This window comes from Ornithorhynchus anatinus, chromosome 4, assembly GCF_004115215.2.
Source record: "Ornithorhynchus anatinus isolate Pmale09 chromosome 4, mOrnAna1.pri.v4, whole genome shotgun sequence".
NCBI lineage: Eukaryota > Metazoa > Chordata > Mammalia > Monotremata > Ornithorhynchidae > Ornithorhynchus > Ornithorhynchus anatinus.
In genome coordinates this window covers 107,324,275-107,331,750 of record NC_041731.1, presented here as the reverse complement: position 1 = coordinate 107,331,750, position 7,476 = coordinate 107,324,275, and the positions used below count along the sequence as shown (strand labels likewise).

The 7,476-nt window shown below is 40.3% G+C and overlaps 1 long non-coding RNA gene across 2 annotated transcripts in view; it reads left to right on the top strand.

Annotated features, from left to right (window-relative positions):
- Positions 1 to 759: 759 nt before the first annotated feature.
- The window catches only part of LOC103169458, a 29,846-nt gene continuing 23,129 nt past the window's right edge, over positions 760 to 7,476 (top strand). The window contains exons 1-2 of one of the 2 annotated variants that reach the window (XR_003758796.2): positions 760 to 900; positions 1,043 to 1,149. This is a non-coding gene — a long non-coding RNA (uncharacterized LOC103169458). The remainder of the gene's footprint in view (positions 901 to 1,042; positions 1,150 to 7,476) is intronic. The other variant, XR_003758797.2, reaches the window with a different exon arrangement.

Here is a 7,476-nt window from a genome sequence, read left to right as displayed (position 1 = left end):
AAGATGTAATGCATTTTAAATATATTAGCTCAAATTATAAAATATTAAATTAAGATTTAATATATTAAATTAAGCACATATTAAACTAGATTTAAAAATTCTTTTAAAAATCTGAAATACACCAGAGGAATTATTAACCATTTTATTTAAAAGTGAAAAATCTGGCAGTAAATTGAAGGATACTGTAAGGAAGATAGTTAATCCATTGTGTAGAACATTGCTATGTAGCGAATAGTTCTAAAGAGACTTGCACTAAGCTCAGCCTCAGGATTTCAAACCTGCTGATCAGAGGGAACTGTGATCAAAATGAAATATCATTTAAGCCCCTTATCAATATTTAGATCTAAGTTATTTTTTGCCATTTGAAATCATACTGAAAAATTTCATGTGTGCTCCTCTTCCTGTAGACTCCCACCCATTGAATGAATTGTCCTTTTAGAAGAGGCAAAGAGAATTTCAGTAGATCTGAGTTAATTTCTCCCTGGTATAGTTGGGGTTCTTCCATTGAAAATTTACCTTCATTTATCAACAACTTAATACAATATGATTTGCCCCCAAATTCCATAGGCTCTACTTATCGTGAGTCTCCACTTCATCGGCTCCATTTTTTTTTAATCTCTTCTGGGTTTGTGGCTTCTCCTAAAGCAGTTTAAACACATGAATAAATTGCATACCAACTATGAGAACATGCATTAGAAACTAACACGTTTATCCTAATTACCACTGAAATGCCAATGATTTATGACATCATAAAGACATGGTATCCCACAGACTCACATATGTGGTTTTAGGAGATTTCTGTCAGTGGGAAATCATTCTGAGCAATTGACGTGAATAACAAGGGCAAGACTATCTAGAACAATTCTAGATTCTGAACACTGAAAGAATTCTTATTTAGAAGTAATTCAATCTTCATCTCCCCGTCTACATTATTTCTGAAAGAGAATGCTTTTAAAAAAATTCCAGCTATGCTTGGGAAATAAGTTGGTTTAGGTTTGATTTTCTCTTGCTTTCATCTTGTTTGGAAATTTATCCGGCATAGGACGCTGGGTGGAGAAGATCCAGTGGACCAGAGGAAGCCACAGAACAGCATGAGGAGTGAAGGAAATCTTCATGTGGGAAATGCAGCATGGAAGAAGCAGATTCCTGGTGAGGAACAGGCTGGTGAGAGTGAAGGATTCAATCCATAACTCATTCTTTCCCAGATCTCATCACTAAGGCAAATCACGGCATTTTTGTCTTTTTGCTATTCAACTGTGCATATATATCTGTTTTTGTGTTTTTGTCGATCAGGCAACCAATGGTATTTTTTGCCTCCAGATGCAGAGCACTATACCGAGCATTTGGTAATGTTCAGTGGAGAAGGTAGAGTTGAATACTCTTCCAAATGCTTGGTACAATGATCTGCACACAATTAGTGCTCAATAAATACGGACCGGATGAATGAGTGAATGATCCCTGACTTCAAAGAGCTAGAAAATTTAGTAACTTTTTCATTTCTGACATTAGATTTTAGTCCCTTTCTCATTTGCTGGTTAAATATTTTGAGAGCAAAGATGATATATTTCCCTTTCTGGGTAGCTCCACAGTTTTTTAGTATAAGATGTTGCATACAATGAACACTCAGGAAATACAGGTGACTGACTATATACATGCATGCCCGTATATATTCATAGCAGTTCTTTGTATGTGAAAATAGCATGGCTGACTGTGAAATTTACCTATAGCTGTATATGTGGTTGAAAACAGGCATGCAGAATTGATAGGACTGACTATCCACACAAAGATATAGACCTTACTTTTTTGCAGCAGCAGCTGATACTGCTTTAATTTTTATTTCTTCGTCTCACAGTTATGTCAGTTAATCAATCAGTGGTATTTATTGTGCACTTAGCATGTGCAGATCACTGTACTAAGTGTCTGGGAGAGTACAATGCAACAGCTTTGGTACACACATTCCCTGTTCATTAGGAATTTACAGTCTAGGGGAGTATTGAAGCTTCTGTTTGAAAGAGTCACTTTTTTCTCAGTTGGAATTTGCTATTCTGTCTGTTGCAGTTATCTCCCAGCTTTTGCCATGATGCTGCTTTATCTGAAGCTGTGCTTTACTACATATTTAAAGTCTTTTTTTTCTGTCCTCCCCATCTTTCAGAGGTCCCATTTTAGTTAGCCACTAAGGGTTTCTTTCATGAATCACTCAGCATAGCCATGCTGAGGTGAGTAAATTCAGTATAGTCAAACCTCCTTCAGAATGTTGTTTGTGATTCTGTTTTGTCACTTGATATTGAGTATGATACAGACATATCACTAGTGGAAATGCTTGGAGAATCCTATGATTCCCATGTCTGTGGTTGTTCCTTGGCTCTCACACAAGTTATAGGCTTTGCAGCTCTTCATCTCTATAGAAAATTCAGTTTAGTCCATAGTCTGATGCCATGTTTCCATCATTTTCAGGAAACATATGGTTGCCTTCTTGATTGGATTTGCTCTTTTTAAAATAGATCAATTTGTTTGTCATTTACAATTCTGCCTACAAATCAAAATATGCATATTAATCTTTGCATATTTAGAAAATGCCAATTGCTTAGTGAGGAAATTTGGTGATGGAATCATTGCATTGGAAGTATTGTCCTAAAAATCTTGTTTGATCTCCCTAAACAAGGTTTAAAAGCCATTACAGTCTAAATTTTGCTAAGAGTCTGTCTTAAACCGAGTAAGACATCATTCATGTGATCTGTGTGCGTGCACTGTGGGATCCCTCAGGATATTATTATTCTTCCAAACTGTAGTTTAGCAAATAATTAGAGTATATTACTAATGGAATTGTGCTTTTTTTCCCTTGTTACTCTAATGAGCATTGGAAAGCAGATAATGAAACTAAAATAGAAAATCTCCAGATAAAAAGTGATCATTTAAAGTCTACATAATAAACTATAATTCCGTACATTTCTTGATTGAATGGATGAATAAGGGATTTACTAATTGATCAGAATAGGACACAAATTGCTGAGTATGCAATCAAGTAAAAAGAGTAAAATCCACAGCAATGTTCAAATTGTTGTCTAACCAGGGAGTGTTAAATGTTTAAAATAAATGTTATAAGATGTTAAAAAATTGTTAAATCAATGTCCGTTAAAGAAATTAGTTGAGGAGTACAGAGAAATTGATTAACAAGCAAAAAAGATGGCATGATTCAGAGACTCCTGGTATTTGATGGAACAATGGAAGAAGATTCCAGGAGATGAAGTGAGGGAGCTTGAGTAGGGCAATCAGTAACAAAAGCCTGGAACTAGAAGGAGTGACTGGCACGAGACTGAGCTGAAGTAATTAAAGGCAGAGTTCAGGGCATACTTGTAGCTCTTCTGGCACAGGTCTCAAATAAGAGAGATAAGCAACCCATTTAGTTTCTCATTGCCAAGGAAGATGTGTCTTCCAGGAGATCAGGTGAAAGGTGTGTGGCAGTAGGACAGAGAGAAGGTGACTTTTGTCCTGTGCATACCTTCTGTTTAAGGAGGAGGAATTTTATTCCTGGAAGTCAGAGAAAATTACTCTCCTCAGTGAAATATTCTTGTTTGTTCCTAATTAGAGATATGTTCTCTTTCATTTTAAGCTCAACCCACATGAAAACAACTCATAACTACTCTATACAAATGAGCAAGAGAAAATATCCCAGGCTTGATTGGGCTTTGACAGGCTCAGTAGTTATATTCATAAAACGATAGTGATGAGCTTCTAGTCTCACTACCCGTTGGTTCTTTAATGATGTCAAGACTGATGGAAGAGTGCCTGAAGTGGTTTCCACCCTTCTGTGGTCTTCCTTTATATTTTAATGGCATTTGTTAAGTGTTTACCGTATGCCAAACACTGTACTAAACACTAGGTTAGATACAAGGTGATGAGATTGGACACAGTCCCTGTCCTACAATCCCCATTTTACAGATGAGTTAACAGAGGCACAGAGAAGTTAAGTGTCTTGCCCAAGATCAGACAGCAGACAAGTAGTAGCGCCGGGTCTAGAACCCAAGTCCTTCTGATTCCCTGGCCCATGCTCTTTCCACTAGGCCATGCTGCTTCTTTCACTCAATTATCCCTAAGGCTGCCTTATCAACAGTGAAAAATGTCACATTAAGTCCTCTAAAGTTTTTCAATTTAGGGAGCAATAATACTCAGGGAAAAAAATTCAAATTCAAAAGGTAATAATATGAGGTGAATGCCATTTTTTTTTAAATCACAGTTTCCACCCTCCAAATTCTTCTAGCATAGGGCACACAGGTAGTTGGAGGATGCAAACAGTTTAGTTTTATTGAACTGCAGAAGCTAAGACTTTAGGGGGCACCTCAGGAGCAATTTGTAGAATACATGACTGTGTTTGGTTTTTTTTTAATCTAAACAGTGACTGTAAATTAAAGGCCCAAATTTCCCACTCCTTATTGGACTTCTATCTCAAGAATCTTCTTATTACGTATCTCTCACTTGGTTTGAAATTTCTTACTACCTATGATCAAGTACCTGGCCATTAGTATTATATTGCTTAGATTAGGGAGAAACAAAATAATGAAACTCGTTTTATGAAAACTGTGCTTGAAAATTGAGGCAGCGTATCCTAGCCAAAAACAAATGTGAATCAGCAGTCTGGAATCTAGTCTTGGCTCTGCCACTGGCCTATGGTGTGACTTAGGGAAAGTCACACGACATTTCTGGGCCTCGGTTTTCTCATCTGTAAAAGAGGGGATAAGATACATTACTCCCTACCCCATAGTCAGAGCACTATGTGAATGAGTGAGACTTTACTAGGATATTCTCAGCCCTAAATCCCAGGCAAAATAGCCCAGGGAGTCATTTTCAGAGTGTCCACACCCCGGTAGCTTTGGCTAAGTCCAAAAAAGCAGCATGGCCTAGTGGAAGGAGCACGGGCCTGGGAATCAAAGAACCAGGATTCTAACTCCAGTTCTGCAAATTGCTTGCTGTAAGACCTTGTGTAAGTCACTTAACCTCTCTTAACTTCTCTTTGCCTCAATTCCCTCATCTGTAAAATGGAGATTAAATACCTGATCTCCTTCTGCTTAGACCGGGAGCCACATGTGGAGCAGGGACTATGTCCAACCTAATTAATTTGTATCTATTCCAGTGCTTAGAACAGTGCTTGTCACATTGTAAATGCTTAACCAATGCCATAAAAAGAGTAAAAACAAAACCTCTCTGACCATCCCTTTCTGAAATGGCTGGTTGGGGATCTCTGCCTATTCATTCATTCAATCAATCGTATTTATTGAGCACTTACTGTGTGTGGAGCACTGTACTAAATGCTTGGGAGAGTGCAACACAACAATGAACCGAAGATTCCCTGCTCACAATGAGCTCACAGTCTGAAGGTGGGGACAGGCATCAATATAAGTAAATTACAGATATGTACGTAAGTGCTGTGGGGCTGGGAGAGCAGATGAATAAAGGGAGCAAGTCAGGGTGATGCAGAAGAGAGTGGGAGAAGGGGATAGGGAGACTTAGTCAGGGAAGGCCTCTTGGAGGAAATGTGCCTTTAATAATTCTTTGAAGCTGGGGAGAGTAATTGTCTGTTGGAATGGTGTTCCAGGCCAGAGGAGGACATGGGTGAAACATCGGCAGTGAGATAGATGAGATTGAGGTACATTAGAAGGTTATCATTAGATGAGCAAAGCGTGCAGGAAGGGAGAGTAGCGAGCTGAGTTAGGAGGGGCCAAGATGAATGAGTGTTTTAAAGCCAATGATGAGGAGTTTTTGTTTGAGGCCCAGGTGGATGGGTACTGTAGTTTCTTGAGGAGTGGGGAAACAAGTCCTGAACATTTCTGTAGAAAAATGATCCGGCCAGCAGAGTGAAGTATGAACAATGGATTGGGGACAGACAGGAGGCTGGGAGGATAGCAAGGAGGCTGACACAGTATTAAAGGCAGGAGAGGCTAAGTGATTGCATTAACATGGTAACAGTTTGGATGGAAAGGAAAGGGAAGATTTTAGCGATGTTATGACAGTGGAACCAGTAGAATTTAGTGATGGAATGAATATGTAGGTTGAATACAAGAGTCAAAGATAACTTGAAGGTTACAGGCTTGTGAGACAGGAAGGATGGTGGTGCTGTCTACAGTGATGGGAAAGTCAGGTGCAGGTCAGGATTTTGGTAGGAAGATTAGGAGCTCTGTTTTGGACATGTTAAGTTTGAGGTGACAGGAGGACATCCAAGTAGAGATGTCTTGAAGGCAGCAGGAAATGCGAGACTGCAGAGAGGGAGAGAAATCAGGTCTGGAGTTGTCCATTTGGGTATCTTCCGCATAGAGGGGATAGTTGAAGCCATGGAATCTATTGAGTTCTCTAATGGAGTGGGAGTAGAACTGTGCATGTAGGGATGGAGAATACAACTAAACCTTGTGGAATCCCCCCAGTTAGGGAGTGGGAGGCAGAGGAGAAGCCTATGAAGGATTCTGAGAATGAGCGGCCAAAGAGGTAAGAGGAGAACCAGGACAGTGTCAGTGAAACCAAGGTTGGGTAATGTTTCCAGGAGAAGGGGGTGGTCATCAGTGAAACCAAGGTTGGGTAATGTTTCCAGGAGAAGGGGGTGGTCAGCAGTGTTGAAAGCAGCCAAGAGGTCAAGAAGGATTAGGAGGCCATTGGATTTAGGAGAAGGAACGCATTGGTGACCTTTGAGAGGGCAGTTTCTGTGGAGTGAAGGGGCTGGAATCCAAAGTGGTGGGGGTCAAGGAGAGAATTTGAGGAGAGGAATTTGAGATAGTCCGTGTAGATAACTCACTCAAGGACACTCACCTAGCACACCGCAAGTCCTTGCACCCCAGTTGCTCTCACCACCCCTAATCTGAAACACAGGCCTCTCCGTGAAGGTGAGGAGACTGTCGGGGCTTAGCCCTTCTAGGGCTAGCTACAGGAAGCTCATGGAGAAAACCGTCTCCCTCCCCCCGCCCTCCCGGATCCATGTGTCATCCCAGCACCCAGAACTTTTCCTTAGTCCCTGCTAGTTCTTGCACTTTTCCTCCCAAGATCCTCTGTTTTTCCTGTAGGGGGTCCCATGGCCTGCACCATCTTCATCCTTTTCCCTCTACTCTTGGGTCATCCCAGGTTCCTGTCTCTCCCACTCTGAGTCCTTTGGATGCTGTGTCATTTGCCCCATTCAGGCAAACTCTCTCCTGGAGTTTAGCCACTGGACACCGATCTTTCGACGTGATCCTAACACTCAAGCTGGGATCGTTTCAAATCCACATGTCCCTATGTCCATCCAGCGTCACAGCAACAACCTTCCCTTCAGCAGAACATTTCATTTTCTCAGTTAGCTTTTGATTGACCCATAAATTTGAAAAATCTCTCCCTTCACACTTCAATATTCAAGATAATACATGCTGATCCATAAAACACAGGCAAAAAGATAATACATGCCAATCCATAAAACACAGGCAATTCAGAATATGAGTCAAAACTGATCTTGGGCATCTCACC